Source organism: Cervus canadensis, chromosome 3, assembly GCF_019320065.1.
Source record: "Cervus canadensis isolate Bull #8, Minnesota chromosome 3, ASM1932006v1, whole genome shotgun sequence".
Classification (NCBI taxonomy): domain Eukaryota; kingdom Metazoa; phylum Chordata; class Mammalia; order Artiodactyla; family Cervidae; genus Cervus; species Cervus canadensis.
Window position 1 is genome coordinate 102,689,548 of NC_057388.1, and position 25,000 is coordinate 102,714,547.

The 25,000-nt window shown below is 55.7% G+C and overlaps 1 long non-coding RNA gene across 1 annotated transcript; it reads right to left on the reverse strand.

The window, feature by feature from the left end:
* Positions 1-11,461: 11,461 nt before the first annotated feature.
* LOC122437999 lies at positions 11,462-13,047 on the reverse strand. The gene is made up of 3 exons (XR_006268415.1): positions 12,982-13,047; positions 12,330-12,434; positions 11,462-11,515 (listed from the first exon to the last, which is right to left on the reverse strand). It is a non-coding gene; the product is annotated as an uncharacterized LOC122437999 (long non-coding RNA).
* Between the last annotated feature and the right edge of the window lie 11,953 nt (positions 13,048-25,000).

A 25,000-nucleotide genomic window follows, 5' to 3' on the forward strand; every position in this document is an offset into this window, starting at 1 on the left:
TCTCTCTCTCTCTCTCTCTCTCTCTCTCTCTCTCTCTCTCTCTCTCTCTCTCTCTCTCTCTCTCTCTCTCTCTGACTGTGTTGTCCTTTGCATGACTGTGTGTGTGTCTGCCCCCGCGCGCCCCACACACACACACCTGGCACCCGTACACAACACACCCACACGCCCCCGCACACCACACAAGCAACACATTGTGCACACCACAGACACACCCCACGCGTGACCCCCACACACAGCGGCCCCACACCACCCACGTCGCACACCACCCACCCCACCTCTCTCTGCTGTCCTTTCTGTGCGGCTAGGGGCAGAGTGTGGGGTGTGTGGGAGATATTCGTGGGGTGTCTGGGGTGTGCCTGTCACTGGTGCGGGTGGGAGGGGCCGTGGGCAGATACACACACACACACACACACACACACACACACACACCCTCTGACTGGGTTGTCCTTTGCCTGGGTGTGTCTCTGCCCGCCCCTTCTCGCACCCTCAGGCACACACCCACAGGCATACCCCACACACCCTGGCCCCCCCCCACACACACACCAACCCCCCCCACACACACATACTCTCTGTGTTGTCCGTGGTGGGTGGGGGAGTGTGTGGCCGGGGCGTGAGCGAGTGGGGCGTGTGTGGCTATGCAGAGACACAGCCAGGCAAAGGACAACACAAGTAAGTGGTGCGTGCGTGAGTGTGTGTGTGTGTGTGGCTGTGTCTCTCTGCCCGCCCCGTCTCACTCGCACCACCCTGAGGCACACCCCCACACACCCCACACATACCCTCACACACCCCACCCCCACATACCACACACCCACCCACAACACAGCACAGTGCCCCCACACACGCAACACCTGTGCATGCCACAGACACGCCACACCGCACCACACCACACCCACTGTGTGTGTGTGTGTGTGTGTGTGTGTGCTCCTGTTCCTCGTTTGCTTTCTCCTTCCCTTCCTCGTCGTCCCTCTGCCCCTCCCCTCCCTCCCTCCACCTTCACAGGACAGGAGTGCCTTTAGATGAGTTAATACACCCTTGACATGATTTCTACAGTCTGCCCTGTCCCTCGCTGCAGACGAGCAAACCGACAACAACTGAAAGCAATGGTGTTTGCCACTTGGGGCATACCTTCCACAGGCTCCAGTGATTGACACGCCACCCACTTCCCCGAGCCAATCCTAGGAGCCTTCACCCAAGGCTCTCGCAGACATTCTTCACATCTGTCAGTCCTTCCAAGTCACCCGCCATCATCAGGCGAGGTGTAGAGAACCGATGGAAAAACTGGAGGAATGACTTCTTCCATGGGGTGGGAGGAAATGAGGAAGGAGTAGGATGCTAAAGGTGGGAGGCCTGGCTTCTTGACGAAGCGAGGATCGATCGGGGTGGGGGTGGGAAGAGGGGCAGGACTGTCAACTTAGGAGGTCCGGTTAACACGTTGCACATATAAATGGTACATCAAGACAATCAAACAAGCACCCCATCAAAGTGCTTACAGGGCAGGTAGTAAAAAAAAAAAAACAAACAAAACAAAAAAACACAAAAAACAAGCACCCCACTATGCAGCCCAGGAGAGTGTAGACTTATGACTTTGCATTAACCTCTAAGGGGAAAGAATCTGAAAACCTGACGCGACGAACACGACTTTGTAAACCCACTCGATACTTCATTGCTGCCATAAGGGTGGTGTCATTTGCATATCTCAGGGGATTGGTACTTCTCCGGGCAAACTCGATTCCAGCTTGTGCTTCATCCCACCCAGCGTTTCTCATGATGTGTACTCACTCAGCATGTAAGCTGGATAAGCAGGGTGACAACATATACAGCCTTGATGGTCTCCTTTCCCTATTTGGAACCACTCTGTTGTGTTCCATGTCTACTTGTGACCTGCAGAAATACCGGGGTTTTGTTTGTTTGTGTTTTGTTTTGTTTTGTTTTTTTAATTCCCTAACCTGAATGAAACAGCAAGAGAGACAGAGAGAAGAGGGAGGGGGAGGGGGAGGGGGAGGGGGAGGGGGAGGGGGAGGGGGAGGGGGACGGGGAGGGGGACGGGGAGCGGGTGGGCTAAGTAAGTAAATAAATAAATATAAATAAATAAATAAGAAAAGGACCCTACCGTTCACTCTGTTGCTTTCCACACACAAAGCAAAAACAGAGGACCCAAAGTACACAATGTTTACAATGTGAATTTTGAAAGAGGGACATCCCCTTTGGTCACTTCATACACTACCCCTATCAGCAGGATGCAATCGTTTCTGTTTTTCCCTCTACCTGGTCCTTCCAGACTTCAGAAGCTCTCAGCGAGGGTTCTTATCGCCTTGGCGATAGGGTGATTTTTTCCCCACGTTCCTTAGGGGCCCGGAGGATGTTTCCGTGAAGCGGGGGATACACACTTCTGGATAGGAGAGTCCTGTGCTACGTGTGGTTTGTTCTTTTCTTTGCGTGTGGCTCTTCACCCGAGAGGGGGGCTGGGTCCTGAAGTTTTCCGAGTGGCCTCCGATATCTGGGGGCAACCCTCTCTGGGGGGAAACATGTCCCATGTTCTCTTGCCCTGCTGACGGAGAACTCAAAAGGCCCTGTGCCTGAAGCCCTGCGGATGGAAGCTAGAGGACTTGGTGAACATTTCTGACAGAGCTTCCCCGCTGGCTCACACAGTCTAGAGTCTGCGTGCCATGTCCCTGACTGCCTGCACCCACAGGCGCATCCCACACACCCATGCTGCACACACACACGGCCCCACGTGGCACCCGTACCCAGCACACACACACACACCACACATCCCCACACACGCAACACACCTGTGCACACCACAGACACACCCCACGTATACCCACAGACACCACACGCGTACCCGCACACACCACACACACACCCTCCCCCCCCACACCACACACACCGGCCTCACACCACCCACTCACCCACCCACTCACTCACTCACTCACTCACTCACTCACTCAGTCACTCACTCCCTCCCTCCCTCTGACTGTGTTGTCCTTTCTGTGTGGGGGTGGGCCTGCGGGGGGGGGGGGGGGCGGTGTGTGTGTGTGTGTGGGGGGAGGCGTGGGGTGTGTGGGAAGTTCCTGTCGCTGGTTCGGGCGTGAGGTGCCGTGGGCAGATACACACACACACACACGCACACACACACACACACACACACACTCTGGGTTGTCCTTTGCCTGGCTGTGTCTCTGCCCGCCCCCTCTCAAATTCGCACCACTGACAGGCACACCCCACACACACCACACACACAACACCTGCGCACGCCACACAGACACACCACACCACACACACACACACACACACGCTGTGTTGTCCTCTGCCTGGCTGTGTCTCTCTGCCCGCCCTCTCTCCCACTCGCACCACCCTGAGGCACACACCACACGCATCCCCACACCCCCTGCTCCCCCCCCCCCGCCCCCACACACACTCTGTGTTGTCCTTTGCGTGTGTGGTGTGGGGCGCGGGTGTGGGGGGGATTGTGGTGGGGGGGGTGTGGGTGCGGGGAGTGCGGGGGGAGTGTGGGTGCGGGGAGCGCGGGGTGTGTGGGTATGCGTGGGATGTGCCTCCGGGTGGTGCGAGTGTGAGAGCGGGCGGGCAGAGGGACACAGCCAGACACACACCCATGCACACACTCTGTGTTGTTCTTTGCCTGGCTGTGTCTCTCTGCCCGCCCCCTCTCGCACTCGCACCACCCGGAGGCACACCCCACACACCCCACGCATATCCACACACACTACGCCCCCACACACCACACACAACACACTCCCCCCCACACACCACACACGCAACACCCGCGCATGCCACAGACACACCACACCACACCACACCACACACACACACACACTGTGTGTGTGTTCGTGTTCGTGTTCCTCGCTTTCTCCTTCCCTTCCTCATTGTCCCTCTGCCCCTCCCGCCCCTCCCTCCACCTTCACAGGACAGGAGTGCCTTTAAGATGAGCCTGCCTGTTGTTAATACACCCTTGACATGAAGATTTCTACACTCTGACCTGTCACGCCTGTAACCTGGGGGGTGGTCAAACCTCCTTGGTACGCTAGGTATATAGCTTTCTCCGTGGAAGGTGGAAGCCTTCCTTCCGTCCCTCGCTGCAGACGAGCAAACCGACAACAACTGAAAGCAACGGTGTTTGCCACTTGGGGCATACCTTCCACAGTCTCTAGTGATTGACACGCCACCCACTTCCCCGAGCCAATCCTAGGAGCCTTCACCCAAGGCTCTTGCAGACTTTCTTCACATCTGTCAGTCCTTCCAAGTCACCCGCCATCATCAGGCGGGGTGTAGAGAACCGATGGAAAAACTGGAGGAATGACTTCTTCCATGGGGTGGGAGGAAATGAGGAAGGAGTAGGATGCTAAAGGTGGGATGCCTGACTTCTTGACGAAGCGAGGATCGATCGGGGGGGGGGGGCAGGACTGTGAACTCAGGAGGTCCGGTTGAACACGTGCACATATAAATGGTACATCAAGACAATCAACAAGCACCCCATCAAAGTACTTACAGGGCAGGTAGTAAAACAAACAAACAAACAACCAAAACACACACACACACACACACAAAAACAAGCACCCCACTATGCAGCCCAGGAGAGTGTAGACTTATGACTTTACATTAACCTCTAAGGGAAAAGAATCTGAAAACCTGACGCGACGAACACGACTTTGTAAACCCACTCGATACTTCATTGCTGCCATAAGGGTGGTGTCATTTGCATATCTCAGGGGATTGGTACTTCTCCGGGCAACCTCGATCCCAGCTTGTGCTTCATCCCACCCAGCGTTTCTCATGATGTGTACTCACTCAGCATGTAAGCTGGATAAGCAGGGTGACAACATATACAGCCTTGATGGACTCCTTTCCCTATTTGGAACCACTATGTTGTGTTCCATGTCTACTTGTGACCTGCAGAAATACCGGGGTTTTGTTTGTTTGTGTTTTGTTTTGTTTTGTTTTTTTAATTCCCTAACCTGAATGAAACATCAAGAGAGACAGAGAGAAGAGGGAGGGGGAGGGGGAGGGGGACGGGGAGCGGGTGGGCTAAGTAAGTAAATAAATAAATATAAATAAATAAATAAGAAAAGGACCCTACCGTTCACTCTGTTGCTTTCCACACACAAAGCAAAAACAGAGGACCCAAAGGACACAATGTTTACAATGTGAATTTTGAAAGAGGGACATCCCCTTGGGTCACTTCATACACTACCCCTATCAGCAGGATGCAATCGTTTCTGTTTTTCCCTCTACCTGGTCCTTCCAGACTTCAGAAGCTCTCAGCGAGGGTTCTTATCGCCTTGGCGATAGGGTGATTTTTTCCACACGTTCCTTAGGGGCCCGGAGGATGTTTCCGTGAAGCGGGGGATACACACTTCTGGATAGGAGAGTCCTGTGCTACGTGTGGTTTGTTCTTTTCTTTGCGTGTGGCTCTTCACCCGAGAGGGGGACTGGGTCCTGAAGCTTTCCGAGTGGCCTCCGATATCTGGGGGCAACCCTCTCTGGGGGGAAACATGTCCCATGTTCTCTTGCCCTGCTGACGGAGAACTCAAAAGGCCCTGTGCCTGAAGCCCTGCGGATGGGAGCTAGAGGACTTGGTGAACATTTCTGACAGAGCTTCCCCGCTGGCTCACACAGTCTAGAGTCTGCGTGCCATGTCTCTGACTGCCTGCACCCACAGGCGCACCCCACACACCCATGCTGCACACACACACGGCCCCACGTGGCACCCGTACCCAGCACACACACACACACCACACATCCCCACACACGCAACACACCTGTGCACCCCACAGACACACCCCACGTATACCCACAGACACCACACGCGTACCCGCACACACCACACACACACCCTCCCCCCACACACCACACACACCGGCCTCACACCACCCACTCACCCACCCACTCACTCACTCACTCACTCACCCACTCACTCAGTCACTCACTCCCTCCCTCCCTCTGACTGTGTTGTCCTTTCTGTGTGGGGGTGGGCCTGCGGGGGGGGGGGGGCGGTGTGTGTGTGTGTGTGGGGGTAGGCGTGGGGTGTGTGGGAAGTTCCTGTCGCTGGTTCGGGCGTGAGGTGCCGTGGGCAGATACACACACACACACCCACACACGCACACACACACACACACACACACACTCTGGGTTGTCCTTTGCCTGGCTGTGTCTCTGCCCGCCCCCTCTCAAATTCGCACCACTGACAGGCACACCCCACACACACCACACACACAACACCTGCGCACGCCACACAGACACACCACACCACACACACACACACACACACGCTGTGTTGTCCTCTGCCTGGCTGTGTCTCTCTGCCCGCCCTCTCTCACACTCGCACCACCCTGAGGCACACACCACACGCATCCCCACACCCCCTGCTCCCCCCCCCCGCCCCCACACACACTCTGTGTTGTCCTTTGCGTGTGTGGTGTGGGGCGCGGGTGTGGGGGGGATTGTGGTGGGGGGGTGTGGGTGCGGGGAGTGCGGGGTGAGTGTGGGTGCGGGGAGCGCGGGGTGTGTGGGTATGCGTGGGATGTGCCTCCGGGTGTTGCGAGTGTGAGAGCGGGCGGGCAGAGGGGCACAGCCAGACACACACCCATGCACACACTCTGTGTTGTTCTTTGCCTGGCTGTGTCTCTCTGCCCGCCCCCTCTCACACTCGCACCACCCGGAGGCACACCCCACACACCCCACGCATATCCACACACACTACGCCCCCACACACCACACACAACACACTCCCCCCCACACACCACACACGCAACACCTGCGCATGCCACAGACACACCACACCACACCACACCACACACACACACACCCTGTGTGTGTGTTCGTGTTCGTGTTCCTCGCTTTCTCCTTCCCTTCCTCATTGTCCCTCTGCCCCTCCCGCCCCTCCCTCCACCTTCACAGGACAGGAGTGCCTTTAAGATGAGCCTGCCTGTTGTTAATACACCCTTGACATGAAGATTTCTACACTCTGACCTGTCACGCCTGTAACCTGGGGGGTGGTCAACCCTCCTTGGTACGCTAGGTATATAGCTTTCTCCGTGGAAGGTGGAAGCCTTCCTTCCGTCCCTCGCTGCAGACGAGCAAACCGACAACAACTGAAAGCAACGGTGTTTGCCACTTGGGGCATACCTTCCACAGTCTCTAGTGATTGGCACGCCACCCACTTCCCCGAGCCAATCCTAGGAGCCTTCACCCAAGGCTCTTGCAGACATTCTTCACATCTGTCAGTCCTTCCAAGTCACCCGCCATCATCAGGCGAGGTGTAGAGAACCGATGGAAAAACTGGGGGAATGACTTCTTCCATGGGGTGGGAGGAAATGAGGAAGGAGTAGGATGCTAAAGGTGGGATGCCTGACTTCTTGACGAAGCGAGGATCGATCGGGGGGGGGGGGGCAGGACTGTGAACTCAGGAGGTCCGGTTGAACACGTGCACATATAAATGGTACAACAAGACAATCAACAAGCACCCCATCAAAGTACTTACAGGGCAGGGAGTAAAACAAACAAACAAACAAACAAAACACACACACACACACACACAAAAACAAGCACCCCACTATGCAGCCCAGGAGAGTGTAGACTTATGACTTTACATTAACCTCTAAGGGAAAAGAATCTGAAAACCTGACGCGACGAACCCGACTTTGTAAACCCACTCGATACTTCATTGCTGCCATAAGGGTGGTGTCATTTGCATATCTCAGGGGATTGGTACTTCTCCGGGCAACCTCGATTCCAGCTTGTGCTTCATCCCACCCAGCGTTTCTCATGATGTGTACTCACTCAGCATGTAAGCTGGATAAGCAGGGTGACAACATATACAGCCTTGATGGGCTCCTTTCCCTATTTGGAACCACTCTGTTGTGTTCCATGTCTACTTCTAACTGTTGCTTCCTGACCTGCAGAAATACCGGGTTGTTGTTGTTGTTGTTTGTTTGTTTGCTTGCTTGCTTGCTTTGTTTTGTTTTGTTCTGTTTTTTAATTCCCCAACCTGAATGAAAAGCGAGAGAGACAGAGAGAAGACGGAGGGATGGGCGGGCGGGCTAAGTAAATAAATAAAAATAAAATAAATAAGAAAAGGACCCTACCGTTCAATCTGTTGCTTTCCACACACAAAGCAAAAACAGAGGACCCAAAGGACACAATGTTTACAATGTGAATTTTGAAAGAGGGACACCCCCTTTGGTCACTTCATACACTACCCCTATCAGCAGGATGCAATCGTTTCTGTTTTTCCCTCTACCTGGTCCTTCCAGACTTCAGAAGCTCTCAGCGAGGGTTCTTATCGCCGTGGCGATAGAGTGATTTTTTTCCACACGTTCCTTAGGGGCCCGGAGGATGTTTCCGTGAAGCGGGGGATACACACTTCTGGATAGGAGAGTCCTGTGCTACGTGTGGTTTGTTCTTTTCTTTGCGTGTGGCTCTTCACCCGAGAGGGGGACTGGGTCCTGAAGTTTTCCGAGTGGCCTCCGATATCTGGGGGCAACCCTCTCTGGGGGGAAACATGTCCCATGTTCTCTTGCCCTGCTGACGGAGAACTCAAAAGGCCCTGTGCCTGAAGCCCTGCGGATGGAAGCTAGAGGACTTGGTGAACATTTCTGACAGAGCTTCCCCGCTGGCTCACACGGTCAAGAATCTGCCTGCGATGCAGGAGACCAGGGTTCCATCCCCGGGCCAGGAAGGTCTCCTGGAGAAGGACATGGCAACCCGCTCCAGTACCCAACTCTGACGTCTAGACATCTCCTTGACTGACTCCCCCTCCACCGACTGGTTTCGAATGAATCCACTCCAGGGATGAACCGGTGTGTTTCCTTGCTTTCCCTACAAGTGCCTCTGAGGAAAAAAGTTACCTGATTGCTTGCACCCCAGGCCTGCTTCCCCGAACCTGTCTGTGGACCTCACAGCCTCCTGAGAGGAGATACGATAACTGTTTCACTGAATGGAGGATCTGTGCTCAGAAACTCTTTCCACGACATGGAGGCCCGTACTAACTAACCTATTTGGTCCTTCCCTCGTTCCTTCCTTCTTTCCTTCTGGATTTGTTGTTGTTGTTGTTGTTCCCCCCTTTCTCCCCCCCCCCCCTTTTTTTTTGGGGGGGGGACTTCTCTCTCAGGTCCATGCACACGCACACGCGCCGTTTCTCACGTACACGCGTACATGCATGCACTCACACACACAGTCACCAGTTCAGCTTTTCATGGGTTTCAGGGAAGTGTCAGAGGAGGGAACTGCTGGGGTCCGGAGCAGGCCGCCCACCCCACCCCACCCCACCCCACCCCACCCCACCCCACCTCACATGAACCTCCATGTCCTGTGGAGTGTTTTGGACTCAAGTGACTTAAGAACCAAGAACCGGCCAGCGCCAGAGGAACGCTCCGCCCCTCCCTCCTTCTCTGTCTCTCTGAAGGCAGGCAGGAATGAAAACCGCCTTCCACGGAGGAAGATGTCAAGTGATGATGGCTGCTTGGACGCACGTCCGTGATCCTCACATGCATGAGTGGGGTTTCCTGGGTTACGAAAAGGAAGAGACTTCTTTGGCCTGACACAAGGCGAAGTTTGTCCCTCAGCCTCCCGCCCCCCCCCCCAGCCCCCTTCCTCCGCGCGGTGCCCAAGGGGCAGCCTCAAGGTGGGGAAATGGAGAAATGGGGGTGGGGCGGATCACCATTCAATAGAGAGAAGCTCGAGGCAAAGTCAAGGGCTCTGACTTGACTGGAAAGCTTTCTGCATTTGAATGAAGCTATCTGACGAGGCCCTGCAGGGGGAGGGTGGGGGTGGGGCCCACAGACAATAGCCCCTGCCTGCCTGCCTGTCTGCCTGCCGGGCTGAGGAGGCCCTCTGGCGGCGGTGGCGGGGCCCTGCCCCCGACTCCTGCAACTCGGTCCCCTCAAGGAAACTTCTGGGGTGACTCCCTTGTCCAGGGAGTCATCAAAGTTGGCCTGTTTCTGAAAAAGGCCCGAGTCACAGCTGTGACAGAGTCCCTGGATCTCTTCTTGACACATGGATTGACCTGCACCCTCCCATCCTGTCAGATCCTTTGGACACTCTCAAAGAGGTCTTTGGCCTGGGCCAGAAAACAAGCCAAGATAAACAAATACGTTTTTGTCTGTTTTTTTTTTTTTTGAACAGGGCGAAAACGATGCAGGGCCGTGGATCAGAGAGAAACTTGCTCCTCTCACACGCGCGAAGGCAGGAAGTTCTCAGCGGGAGAGAACCTGCCTTCACTTTTCACTTCTCAGGGGGACCTGGACCGGTCCCCTCGCCTCGCACGCCCCCAACCCCTAGCCCAGCTCTACACCACCACCACCACCACCACCACCACCACCACCACCACCACCACCACCCCCCCGTCTCGTCTCCCCAACGTCAGCCCCACTCCCACCCCCACCCTCCGGCCACCGAGGGGGCCCCGTGGAGGGGTGGCCATGGCCTTCTCAGCCCCTGTTCTGAGATGCCACTTGGGAAACCGCTCTAGGCCGAGATGCCAGATTGCTGCCCTGCTGCTTCGTGTCCGTCTCCATCAGCCATGCCCAAAAGGCACGTGAAATAATGGACAGCAGATAGTGCACCCAGAAAACACAGAATGATCCTCCTGAACACCGCACAGCCATTTTTCTGGATCCACATAGAGGTCGTTGATATCCCCGCTTGATGCATGAATAGTATTTACACAGACTCGATTTATTTTCGCTTTGATTGGGGGTGCCCTATCCAGAGAGATCACGCGGGTCCGAAAGCAAACCCAGAACAGAGCAGACCAGAACCAAAACCACAGCCAAGTCGAGGGAGTGCTGAACCAGAGGAGCTCACACAGCCTACGAGGTGTCCCAGATTGTGAAGGAGCGTTTGTGCTCACGTATCTATGTGGAGGTCTGAAGGGTCACTCGCCAGCGATGCAGATGTCATGCGAGTGGCCGGAGATGTTTCTCCATAGGATCTCTTGGGATGTCGCACGCAGGCAGGGTGCCTGGTGCAGGGGCACCCTGGGAGGTCCGATCCCCCGAAAAGTTGGCATGTGGGGCGCAGGCAAGCACACAACGTTTTCTTGCAGGGAGGGCCGAGCGAGGAGAATTCAGGGGTCCATACCTCCAAGCCCCCAGCTGCTGCTGCTGCTGCTGCTTCTTCTGCTTCTTCTTGTTTTTTTGTTTTTTTTTTTTTTTTTCCTGCCCCAAGCTTCTTGAAAGGGTTCCACGTAGCATTCTGAAAGGTCAGGTGATGGAGGGACAGGGTTCGTGGTTGCAAACGTCTGGCTGTAGGAATTCTTTGTCTTTGGTGACTGTTCACCACGTGGGTCAGGTCATGAGGTTCCTATACCCCTTCCACGGGACAGATGTTCACTGGGGGAGTGGGAAGGGTCCACACTCCTGTTCCCACTGCTCCCCTCCGTGAACTGGAGTGCGAATCTAGATGGGCCTCTGACGACACACATCGCCGGGTTACACCACGCCGGTTTGGCCTTCGGTTCTCACAAACTGGCACTCTTGCTGCTTCTCGAAGTGTCCTAGAGAAGAAGACATCGGATTTCACATTAGATCAGCTTCTTTGACTAGCGAAGGCACAACAGCCACAACAAGCGGGATGGATAAACACAGAAGTTGGTTTCCTTCGGACTATGGAGCGTGCATGTGTGTGTGTGTGTGTGAGAGAGAGACAGACAGAGAGAGAGAGAGAGGCAGAGAGAGGCAGAGAGAGAGAGAGAGAGAGAGAGAGAGAGAGAGAGAGAGAGAGGCAGAGAGAGAGGCAGAGAGAGAGAGAGAGAGAGGGAGAGAGAGAGAGAGAGAGAGAGAGAGAGATGCCTTTGTGGTTCTAAGGCAAGCACTGAGGAGTTGAGACTTTCTTTAACGAACATATTTTCCTTCATTTCAGTCGTGATGGTCCAATGATTTGGACGACAACATTTCATGTTTCAGGGTAGATGATTTTAGAAGGCTGTGAAGGGACTTCCCTGCCTGGTGGCCCAGTGGTTAAGAATCCACCTGCCGATGAGGCAGGGGACAGGGTGTTTTCGATCGATCCCCGATCAGGGAAGATGCCACTGGGCTCCGGGCAGGTTCGATACAAACCTATAGAACGGACAATGCCAGGCAGGCGTGAAGGCGAGGGCAGACGGGGGACTCTGGACGAGGATGACTGCCACTGACGTCTCCGTGTAGGTGGGTTGTGGCCGGCACACTCCTCTGGGGCAGGATGTTCCTAAGACCGTTGCGGGAGGAGCAGGGGACCTAAGGGAACTCTCTGTCCTCTCTGCTCCATTTTGCCCCCGGAACCCTAATCTGCTCAAAGAGGGGATTCAGCCTATGGAAAGACAAACTCACATGTGAGTGAACCTCCTTTCTAGTTCACTTGAATTCTGAAAGCGTGACGGTCAGATTCACTCAACTCTCTGGATGTCTGTTCTTCCTGAGATCCCGGCCTATTCACTGGAAGAACACATGGAGCCGGATGAGATCTCCCTCTGCACGGCGGCTCCAGTGTGCACACATTTCAATGGCTACGGATTGTGGACATCGCACCGAGAGCCTAACCCCGGTGTTTCAGACGCCTGTTTCTACAATGGCTGAACAGTTCTAACTGCGGGAAGCCCAAAATTTGCCCCTGCCTGTTCGATCTGCAGGGACTCTGCAAAGAAAGAACACACGTGCCCGGTCTCATGACCGATCCCCTTTTTCGGAGCTAGCCTGGCGTGTGATCTGTTTTCCAGGCCATAGGCACGCACTGGCACTGGGGAGTTGTGTTCCCCCCCTCCCCCCCCCCCCCCGGCCTCCTCCTCCTCCTCTCTGCCCCCACCCTTCCCTTCCCTTCCCCCCACATGCACGCTCCCTCACCCCCACCCCCGCCCCGCCTGGGCCCGGCCCGTCCAGGTCTCCCCCACCCGTGAAAAAGGCCAGGAAGAAATGGTCCCAGAACGACGCAGCCGAGAAACAGTGGAAGTCCACTTGGATGCGGTTAGGAAACACCTGAGCATACCTAGGCCGACACTGCCACCGTGTGGGATGAGAGGCCAGTGAGAGGAGAAGCTCAAGAGTTCAGAGGGGGAGGAAGAGGAAGAGGAAGAGGAGCAGGAGGGAGGCAGGCGGCGGTGGGGGGAGGGGAGGGACAGGCTGAAGCTGTCTCAGGGCGATGACGTGGGTGAAAACGTCCCCCTTCAGAAGGGCGCTCCGAAGAGAGAGTTCCGGCGGGACCTTGAGAGCACACAGGGCTTCGTTTTGGAGGCGGACCTTAAAGCTGGGAGTGGGGGTGGGGGAGGGAATCATCCAGACATACGAAAGACACCAGGCCGGGAAGGCAAGACAGATTCTTTACAGAAGTGAATCGGATGCTTTTCTGTCAGTGTGTTCCATAATCAGACTATCATGGAAATCCATCCATCCACCCATCCATCCATCCATCCATCCACCCATCCACCCACCCATCCACCCACCCATCCACCCACCCATCCACCCATCCATCCATCCATCCATCCATCCATCCATCCATCCACCCACCCACCCACCCACCCACCCACCATCGTTTCGCTCCTTTTCTGTTCTCTACATTTTTAATGGCGAGTGAGTGAGAGAGTCTTTCAATGGTTTGGTAGGATTTTTGAATGTCATGTCGTAGGACCATGGTACTTTTCAGCCATGGATGAACGTGACGGCTTCTTTCTTCAGCTTCAGCTTTCAGGGTTATCCTGAACTGCCTCGCCAAGTGAGGCCTGTGTGTCCCTGTGTGCTGGAGGAAGGACACTTGTGCTATCCACATCTTCATCTTGGACTGGACAATACCACCGTTGGGAATGTGTTCCTTGGCTTCGTTTCCTTTCCCTATGGCACTGACCTGACCGTCCTGTCCACTCTTTGGATCCTTTATCTCCCTCTCCCCCTCAAGGCACTTGGTCCCTTTCTTCCTCCTCCTCCTCCTGCTCCTGCTCCTGCTCCTCCTCCTCCTCCTCACCCTAGTTTCTCTCCCCCACCCCTCTCAGCCCCACTCTTCTCAAATTGACGTCTAACTGACTGACAACGTTTTCTTTTGCCTGCCTTCCTTCCTCCCTTCCTCCCTCCCTTCCTTCCTTCCTTCCTTCTTTCCTTGGTTTGGTTTTGTTCCTGTTGTTGTTCCCCCATTAATTTTCAGGTGTACAGACGATGTTTCAGTGTAGCGCAGGAAGGACACAGCGATCACCAGGATACATCTCGTGAGTGACTGTCCGTCACCACTTGGTGTCACGGCAGATGGCATTTCGTGTCATGACGTGCCCGTGACTCACTGATTTCATCCGTGGAAGGCTGCACCGCTTCGTCTGTCTCCGTCACCAGTGGCACTCACTCACTCTCTCCCCTTCCCCACCCACCCCCGCCACCGCGTCACCCCCTCCCCCCTCTGGCCACCACCCATGTGTTCCTTTATGGTATCTATGCGCCTGCTTCTGATTTGTTCTGTTCTGTTCACGGTGTATCCTTTGGTAGATTCTGCATGGAAACGACTGATCTGAGGTGCTTCATTTAGCATAATAGCCTTTCTAAAGATCTCTCCAAGTTCCTGCAGACTGTGAGATTTTATTCCCTTCTGGTGGTTGAGTCCCATTTGTCTGTGTGTGGGGGGGTGGGTGGGTGGGTGGGTGTGGTGTGGTGTGGTGTGTGTGTGTGTGTGTGTGTGTGTGTGTGTGTGTGTGTGTCTGCATGCGCGTGCGCACACGCGCACCTGAATAGATACAGGTGTAGGCACACAGACAGAGAGTTCTATCATTCTGTTTGTACGGATGTCTACCTAGGTATAGGTGTCGATACCACACATACACACGCGCATATCTTCTTGGTCCCCGCCGTAGGCACTCCGTGGAGTTGCCGGGTTGGGTCGTATGGGGAATCTTTGGTGGAGTGTCCTGAGGGATCCCAGGACTCGTTTCCCTAGTGATGGGGTTTCTCTCTCTGTGAGGTGCCAGGTGATGAGCTCTGATATCTCTGAGTCCGTCAACACTTTTCTCAGCTGCAGGAAAGATGCATTCCATCGATCAGGAGCCACTGTCTTTTGATGTTTCAAACTTGCTGTCGCGATTGCGAGTCCAGCTCCTGGGCCTTTCCCCTCCAAGTTATCGTTGTCCAGATAAACGCCCCGGGGTGCTTCCGTGAGCCCGCCCCCGCCCCCAGCTGCCCCAGCCCAGCCCAGCCCAGCCCAGCCCAGCCCCGCCATTGATTTGTCTTCTACCTTGTGCTTCTGAGTGTCTGTCTGTTCTACCTTTATTTTGAATGAAGGTGTCTGTTCGGGCCTCCTGCCGACTTCGCTCATCGGGGATTGTTCCTCTTTTGGAGGTTCAGTTGTCTGACGCCTATATGTATGCACACACGCGCGCACGTAGACATCAACACAGACACATGCGTATGTATGCACATAGGTACATGTACACTGACTAATACGTACGTGTATGCATGCATACGCGTGTGTGTGCCTCTATGCACATCAATCTGTGTATATGCACTCTATACACACACTTGCAACTGTACATACGTATATGCGTGTATGTTTACTTACACATACATGTGTGTATATGTATACACATATACAGCCGTACGTCTGTGTGGACGTATATACGATACATGTAGACGTCTAGGTATGTGTGCATATGTATGTACACACGTGTACATACACGTGTGCATATACACAGGCGGATATGTGTGCATATGTAAGCATGCACGTACGTGCCCGCACATGCGTACACACACACACACACACCTGTGCGTATACATCACACGTACACACACATGTGCATCTATATGCGTTTACACGCCCGTGTTTATTTAAATGTAGGTGTGTATATCTATGTATAGGCACATATGAGCATGTGTATTCGTGCGCGTGCATATCCGTGTACGTATGTGTATAGATGCCTGTGCATACGTATATACACGCAAGCATACATGCACACTTTAAACGCCTAGGCATATACGTGCACGCACAGACACATGCGTGTACGTGAGCATGCATGCATGACCTTCGTACGCGCTTGTTTATACGCATGTGTGCACACGTATATATAGATGCGAATATGTGTCCGTACACATATGTACATGCGTATATGCACATGTGCGCTCTCGCTCTCGCGCTCTCTCTCTCTCTCTCTCTCCCTCTTTCCCTCTCTCCCTCTCCCTTTCTCTCTCTCTCTCTCTCTCTCTCTCTCTCTCTCTCTCTCCCTCTCTCCCTCTCTCCCTCTCTCCCTCTCCCTCTCTCTCTCTCTCTCTCTCTCTCTCTCTCTCTCTCTCTCTGTCTCTCTCTGTCTCTCTCTGTCTCTCTCTCTCCCCCTCCCTCCCTCCCTCCCTCCCTCTCTCTGACTTTTAAGCTGCCAGAGCAGTTCTACGACTTGACTTTCCTGCCTGGTGGTTTTGTTTCATTTCGTTTCGGTTCTACTTCAAAAAGTTATGCATTCATTGACTTGGCTGTTGTCATGGAGTCCGGGGCTTATTTAGTGGATCCCTATTGACTCGGTCCTCCCCACCACGCCCCCCAACCCCACCCCCGCAGCCCTGCCACCCCCGACCGCCCGGCCGGCCGCCCGCCTTTCCGGTGTTTGTGGCCAGTGATCTTGAAATCCACGTTCTCCTGACCTCAAGTGCACTTTGTTTGTTGTCTTTGGACTTGGTCACGGTCTCTACCCAGGTTGAGTTTTGTTTTCTCTTGTTGAGGGTCCGAGTGTCTCCTTCGTTTCCTTTCTTGCTCCTGGGTTTGCGTGTCTGTGTCTGTGTCTGCTTTCCAAAGTCCTGCTTTGTTCTCCGAGCAGCGCTTGCCTGGTTGGTTTCACTTTGCCGGTCGGTCCCTTCCTCCCTCCCTCCCTCCCTCCTCCCCTCCCCTCCCCTCCCCTCCCTCCCTCCCTCCCTCCCTCCCTCCCTCTCTCACTCCCTCTTTTGGGGGGAGGGGGTCCGGGGGAGCCCGGGATGTCACTGGTGCCCCTCTCTCGGCCCCCGAGCCCCCGCCGCCGGCGTCTCCGTGGAATGTCCCCCCACCACCCTGGAATCGCGTGGGGGGAGCGCGTCTCCTTCGGGGCAGCCTCCTGAGGAGATAGTTCCCAGCTCCTCTCCCTTCCTCTGCGGCCGGGGTCGCGTCGCGTCGCGTGGCTCGGAGGCGGAGGAGGCTCCGGCCCGAGCTCGGGCGTTTGGGCGGCCGGCGACAGCGACCCGTCCTCGGGACGGTCGAGCCGGTTGTCAGGAGCCACCTGGCGGCCGCTTTTATATTGTCCCTCCCCTCCGGAGCTTCGGCGAGACCTTCAGGAGGATTGTGACTCAGCCGCCGGGCCCGAGGCAGTGCTCTCAGAGACTGGCTATGCTGGCGGTGACAGTCCCGGTGACACCGAGGCCTAGGGACGTCCTGCTGTCGCCGGAGATTGGTTCTCTAGGTTTCTGAGGAGGGTGACCGTCGCGGCGCTCCAGATCCGGGCCCTGGGGTGGCCTGGCCGGGTCGACCAGCATCTCCCCGTGCCCCTCCGGCCGTGGAGACGGACCGGCCGGACCCTACCTGGGCCGGACCGCCGAGGTGGGCAGGGAGAGGGCCTTCCCTGCCCGGAGCGCCTGGACTCGGACTCGGCGGTCCTGCCTCCTCCCGGGTCGCCCTCAGGAGCGTTTGCTTCGCCCTCGGCCCCGCTCCGGAGGTGGGGACCGGGCCGGACTGTGGCGTGGAGGTCGGCGGAGGGCGCGGCTGGGTCCGGGCCCTCGGGTTCTCTCTGACCGAGGTGTTTTCCGCGTCGCACTCCGGAGGTGGGGACCCGCCCGCCGGAGTCGTGAGGGGTGACCCGGAGAGGACGGCCGGCGCGGGCGCGTGTGCGGCCCCCCGGTGGGGTCCGGTCGCCTGAGGCGTCTCCCGGCACGCATGCCTTTTCTTTTCTCAAAGTCCCGATAGGTCCGGAGACGTGGATGGACCGGGCCCTGCTTCCGCGGGTGGCCGGGGAGGGCGCGCTCGACCGGTCAGCGTGCCCTCGTGGGTCTCGGTCGTTGGACGCGACTTTTTCTCACCCCTCCCCAACTCCCTGAATCCCGGTCAGTCAGGAGGTGGGTGGGGACCGGCTCGAGCCGTCCTGGGTGCCCTGTGTAGGACGGTCTGGGCCCCGGGCGTGGGCCCTGGTCGGGGCCCGCTCGTCTTGTTGGCGGCGCCCCGCTGACGGTTCTTTCTTCTTTTTTCTTTATGCACGTCGAAGTCAAATCCCCGTTCGGAGACTCGGACGGACCGGTACGCCTACCCGTGTGGGCGAAGCGGGGAGGGAGTCTCCGGCCAGCTCCCCCCCCCTTGGCGTCCGCGCCCCCACTTTTGCCACCACGCGGCCCCCTCTCCCCCCCCCCCCCCAAGTCGACCAGATGGCCCCCGAGAGCTCCAGGCCTGATGTTCATGGGGTAGTGCTGGGGACAGGTGGCCGGGTCAAGGTTCCGGGGTCCCTCCCTGCGAGTCATAGATGGGCCCCGCTGTCGTCTGCTGTCATTTTGTCGCCCAAAATAGGTCTTTTTTGCCACCAGGTAAGTGCTGACACGGTCTCCTTTTGTGTCTGCCGCCGAGGACTTTGGGTCTCTGGATGCACGCGGGGCTCCGGGCCTGTGGGCCGCCAGCTGGCGCCTGCTTCTGCCTTTGCCGCTGGAGCCGCCTGCCTGGGCCTGTGCGCCGGCTCCTGTGTGGCGTGTCTGGCCGACCCAGCTCGTGGTGCCGCGTCTGGGCGACCCCAGACGAGCAAACCGACAACAACTGAAAAACCGACAACAACTGAAAGCAATGGTGTTTGCCACTTGGGGCATACCTTCCACAGGCTCCAGTGATTGACACGCCACCCACTTCCCCGAGCCAATCCTAGGAGCCCTCACCCAAGGCTCTTGCAGACATTCTTCACATCTGTCAGTCCTTCCAAGTCACCCGCCATCATCAGGCGAGGTGTAGAGAACCGATGGAAAAACTGGAGGAATGCCTTCTTCCATGGGGTGGGAGGAAATGAGGAAGGAGTAGGATGCTAAAGGTGGGATGCCTGACTTCTTGACGAAGCGAGGATCGATCGGGGTGGGGGTGGGAAGAGGGGCAGGACTGTCAACTTAGGAGGTCCGGTTAACACGTTGCACATATAAATGGTACAACAAGACAATCAAACAAGCACCCCATCAAAGTGCTTACAGGGCAGGTAGTAAAAAAAAAAAAAACAAAACAAAACAAAAAAACACAAAAAACAAGCACCCCACTATGCAGCCCAGGAGAGTGTAGACTTACGACATTGCATTAACCTCTAAGGGGAAAGAATCTGAAAACCTGACGCGACGAACACGACTTTGTAAACCCGCTCGATACTTCATTGCTGCCATAAGGGTGGTGTCATTTGCATATCTCAGGGGATTGGTACTTCTCCGGGCAACCTCGATTCCAGCTTGTGCTTCATCCCACCCAGCGTTTCTCATGATGTGTACTCAGTCAGCATGTAAGCTGGATAAGCAGGGTGACAACATATACAGCCTTGATGGACTCCTTTCCCTATTTGGAACCACTCTGTTGTGTTCCATGTCTACTTGTGACCTGCAGAAATACCGGGGTTTTGTTTGTTTGTGTTTTGTTTTGTTTTGTTTTTTTAATTTCCTAACCTGAATGAAACAGCAAGAGAGACAGAGAGAAGAGGGAGGGGGAGGGGGAGGGGGACGGGGAGCGGGTGGGCTAAGTAAGTAAATAAATAAATATAAATAAATAAATAAGAAAAGGACCCTACCGTTCACTCTGTTGCTTTCCACACACAAAGCAAAAACAGGGGACCCAAAGGACACAATGTTTACAATGTGAATTTTGAAAGAGGGACATCCCCTTTGGTCACTTCATACACTACCCCTATCAGCAGGATGCAATCGTTTCTGTTTTTCCCTCTACCTGGTCCTTCCAGACTTCAGAAGCTCTCAGCGGGGGTTCTTATCGCCTTGGCGATAGGGTGATTTTTTCCACACGTTCCTTAGGGGCCCGGAGGATGTTTCCGTGAAGCGGGGGATACACACTTCTGGATAGGAGAGTCCTGTGCTACGTGTGGTTTGTTCCTTTCTTTGCGTGTGGCTCTTCACCCGAGAGGGGGACTGGGTCCTGAAGTTTTCCGAGTGGCGTCCGATATCTGGGGGCAACCCTCTCTGGGGGGAAACATGTCCCATGTTCTCTTGCCCTGCTGACGGAGAACTCAAAAGGCCCTGTGCCTGAAGCCCTGCGGATGGAAGCTAGAGGACTTGGTGAACATTTCTGACAGAGCTTCCCCGCTGGCTCACACAGTCTAGAGTCTGCGTGCCATGTCTCTGACTGCCTGCACCCACAGGCGCACCCCACACACCCATGCTGCACACCCACACGGCCCCACGTGGCACCCGTACCCAGCACACACACACACACCACACATCCCCACACACGCAACACACCTGTGCACACCACAGACACACCCCACGTATACCCACAGACACCACACGCGTACCCGCACACACCACACACACACCCTCCCCCCCCACACCACACACACCGGCCTCACACCACCCACTCACCCACCCACTCACTCACTCACTCACTCACTCACTCACTCAGTCACTCACTCCCTCCCTCCCTCTGACTGTGTTGTCCTTTCTGTGTGGGGGTGGGCCTGCGGGGGGTGGGGGGGCGGTGTGTGTGTGTGTGTGGGGGTAGGCGTGGGGTGTGTGGGAAGTTCCTGTCGCTGGTTCGGGCGTGAGGTGCCGTGGGCAGATACACACACACACCCACACACACGCACACACACACACACACACACACACTCTGGGTTGTCCTTTGCCTGGCTGTGTCTCTGCCCGCCCCCTCTCAAATTCGCACCACTGACAGGCACACCCCACACACACCACACACACAACACCTGCGCACGCCACACAGACACACCACACCACACCACACACACACACACACACACACACACACACACACACGCTGTGTTGTCCTCTGCCTGGCTGTGTCTCTCTGCCCGCCCTCTCTCACACTCGCACCACCCTGAGGCACACACCACACGCATCCCCCCACCCCCTGCTCCCCCCCCCCCCGCCCCCACACACACTCTGTGTTGTCCTTTGCGTGTGTGGTGTGGGGCGCGGGTGTGGGGGGGATTGTGGGGGGGGGGGTGTGGGTGCGGGGAGTGCGGGGTGAGTGTGGGTGCGGGGAGCGCGGGGTGTGTGGGTATGCGTGGGATGTGCCTCCGGGTGGTGCGAGTGTGAGAGCGGGCGGGCAGGGGGACACAGCCAGACACACACCCATGCACACACTCTGTGTTGTTCTTTGCCTGGCTGTGTCTCTCTGCCCGCCCCCTCTCACACTCGCACCACCCGGAGGCACACCCCACACACCCCACGCATATCCACACACACTACGCCCCCACACACCACACACAACCCACTCCCCCCCACACACCACACACGCAACACCTGCGCATGCCACAGACACACCACACCACACCACACACACACACACACACACTGTGTGTGTGTTCGTGTTCGTGTTCCTCGCTTTCTCCTTCCCTTCCTCATTGTCCCTCTGCCCCTCCCGCCCCTCCCTCCACCTTCACCGGACAGGGGTGCCTTTAAGATGAGCCTGCCTGTTGTTAATACACCCTTGACATGAAGATTTCTACACTCTGACCTGTCCCGCCTGTAACCTGGGGGGTGGTCAAACCTCCTTGGTACGCTAGGTATATAGCTTTCTCCGTGGAAGGTGGAAGCCTTCCTTCCGTCCCTCGCTGCAGACGAGCAAACCGACAACAACTGAAAGCAACGGTGTTTGCCACTTGGGGCATACCTTCCACAGTCTCTAGTGATTGACACGCCACCCACTTCCCCGAGCCAATCCTAGGAGCCTTCACCCAAGGCTCTTGCAGACATTCTTCACATCTGTCAGTCCTTCCAAGTCACCCGCCATCATCAGGCGAGGTGTAGAGAACCGATGGAAAAACTGGAGGAATGACTTCTTCCATGGGGTGGGAGGAAATGAGGAAGGAGTAGGATGCTAAGGGTGGGATGCCTGACTTCTTGACGAAGCGAGGATCGATCGGGGTGGGGGTGGGAAGAGGGGCAGGACTGTCAACTTAGGAGGTCCGGTTAACACGTTGCACATATAAATGGTACATCAAGACAATCAACAAGCACCCATCAAAGTGCTTACAGGGCAGGTAATAAAACAAACAAACAAACAAACAAACAAAACACACACACACACACACACAAAACAAGCACCCCACTATGCAGCCCAGGAGAGTGTAGACTTATGACTTTGCATTAACCTCTAAGGGAAAAGAATCTGAAAACCTGACGCGACGAACACGACTTTGTAACCCCACTCGATACTTCATTGCTGCCATAAGGGTGGTGTCATTTGCATATCTCAGGGGATTGGTACTTCTCCGGGCAACCTCGATTCCAGCTTGTGCTTCATCCCACCCAGCGTTTCTCATGATGTGTACTCACTCAGCATGTAAGCTGGATAAGCAGGGTGACAACATGTACAGCCTTGATGGACTCCTTTCCCTATTTGGAACCACTCTGTTGTGTTCCATGTCTACTTCTAACTGTTGCTTCCTGACCTGCAGAAATACCGGGTTGTTGTTGTTGTTGTTTGTTTGCTTGCTTGCTTGCTTGCTTTGTTTTGTTTTGTTCTGTTTTTTAATTCCCTAACCTGAATGAAAAGCGAGAGAGACAGAGAGAAGACGGAGGGATGGGCGGGCGGGCTAAGTAGATAAATAAATAAAAATAAAATAAATAAGAAAAGGACCCTACCGTTCAATCTGTTGCTTTCCACACACAAAGCAAAAACAGAGGACCCAAAGGACACAATGTTTACAATGTGAATTTTGAAAGAGGGACATCCCCTTTGGTCACTTCATACACTACCCCTATCAGCTGGATGCAATCGTTTCTGTTTTTCCCTCTACCTGGTCCTTCCAGACTTCAGAAGCTCTCAGCGAGGGTTCTTATCGCCTTGGCGATAGAGTGATTTTTTCCACACGTCCCTTAGGGGCCCGGAGGATGTTTCCGTGAAGCGGGGGATACACACTTCTGGATAGGAGAGTCCTGTGCTACGTGTGGTTTGTTCTTTTCTTTGCGTGTGGCTCTTCACCCGAGAGGGGGACTGGGTCCTGAAGTTTTCCGAGTGGGCTCCGATATCTGGGGGCAACCCTCTCTGGGGGGAAACATGTCCCATGTTCTCTTGCCCTGCTGACGGAGAACTCAAAAGGCCCTGTGCCTGAAGCCCTGCGGATGGAAGCTAGAGGACTTGGTGAACATTTCTGACAGAGCTTCCCCGCTGGCTCACACGGTCAAGAGTCTGCCTGCGATGCAGGAGACCCGGGTTCCATCCCCGGGCCAGGAAGGTCTCCTGGAGAAGGACATGGCACCCCGCTCCAGTACCCAACTCTGACGTCTAGACATCTCCTTGACTGACTCCCCCTCCACCGACTGGTTTCGAATGAATCCACTCCAGGGATGAACCGGTGTGTTTCCTTGCTTTCCCTACAAGTGCCTCTGAGGAAAAAAGTTACCTGATTGCTTGCACCCCAGGCCTGCTTTCCCGAACCTGTCCGTGGACCTCACAGCCTCCTGAGAGGAGATACGATAACTGTTTCACTGAATGGAGGATCTGTGCTCAGAAACTCTTTCCACGACATGGAGGCCCGTACTAACTAACCTTTTTGGTCCTTCCCTCGTTCCTTCCTTCTTTCCTTCTGGATTTGTTGTTGTTGTTGTTGTTCCCCCCTTTCTCCCCCCCCCCCCTTTTTTTTGGGGGGGGGGGGGACTTCTCTCTCAGGTCCATGCACACGCACACGCGCCGTTTCTCACGTACACGCGTACATGCATGCACTCACACACACAGTCACCAGTTCAGCTTTTCATGGGTTTCAGGGAAGTGTCAGAGGAGGGAACTGCTGGGGTCCGGAGCAGGCCGCCCACCCCACCCCACCCCACCCCACCCCACCCCACCTCACATGAACCTCCATGTCCTGTGGAGTGTTTTGGACTCAAGTGCCTTAAGAACCAAGAACCGGCCAGCGCCAGAGGAACGCTCCGCCCCTCCCTCCTTCTCTGTCTCTCTGAAGGCAGGCAGGAATGAAAACCTCCTTCCACGGAGGAAGATGTCAAGTGATGATGGCTGCTTGGACGCACGTCCGTGATCCTCACATGCATGAGTGGGGTTTCCTGGGTTACGAAAAGGAAGAGACTTCTTTGGCCTGACACAAGGCGAAGTTTGTCCCTCAGCCTCCCGCCCCCCCCCCCCCCCAGCCCCCTTCCTCCGCGCGGTGCCCAAGGGGCAGCCTCAAGGTGGGGAAATGGAGAAATGGGGGTGGGGCGGATCACCATTCAATAGAGGGAAGCTCGAGGCAAAGTCAAAGGCTCTGACTTGACTGGAAAGCTTTCTGCATTTGAATGAAGCTATCTGACGAGGCCCTGCAGGGGGAGGGTGGGGGTGGGGCCCACAGACAATAGCCCCTGCCTGCCTGCCTGTCTGCCTGCCGGGCTGAGGAGGCCCTCTGGCGGCGGTGGCGGGGCCCTGCCCCCGACTCCTGCAACTCGGTCCCCTCAAGGAAACTTCTGGGGTGACTCCCTTGTCCAGGGAGTCATCAAAGTTGGCCTGTTTCTGAAAAAGGCCCGAGTCACAGCTGTGACAGAGTCCCTGGATCTCTTCTTGACACATGGATTGACCTGCACCCTCCAATCCTGTCAGATCCTTTGGACACTCTCAAAGAGGTCTTTGGCCTGGGCCAGAAAACAAGCCAAGATAAACAAATACGTTTTTGTCTGTTTTTTTTTTTTTTTTTAACAGGGCGAAAACGATGCAGGGCCGTGGATCAGAGAGAAACTTGCTCCTCTCACACGCGTGAAGGCAGGAAGTTCTCAGCGGGAGAGAACCTGCCTTCACTTTTCACTTCTCAGGGGGACCTGGACCGGTCCCCTCGCCTCGCACGCCCCCAACCCCTAGCCCAGCTCTACACCACCACCACCACCACCACCACCACCACCACCACCACCAC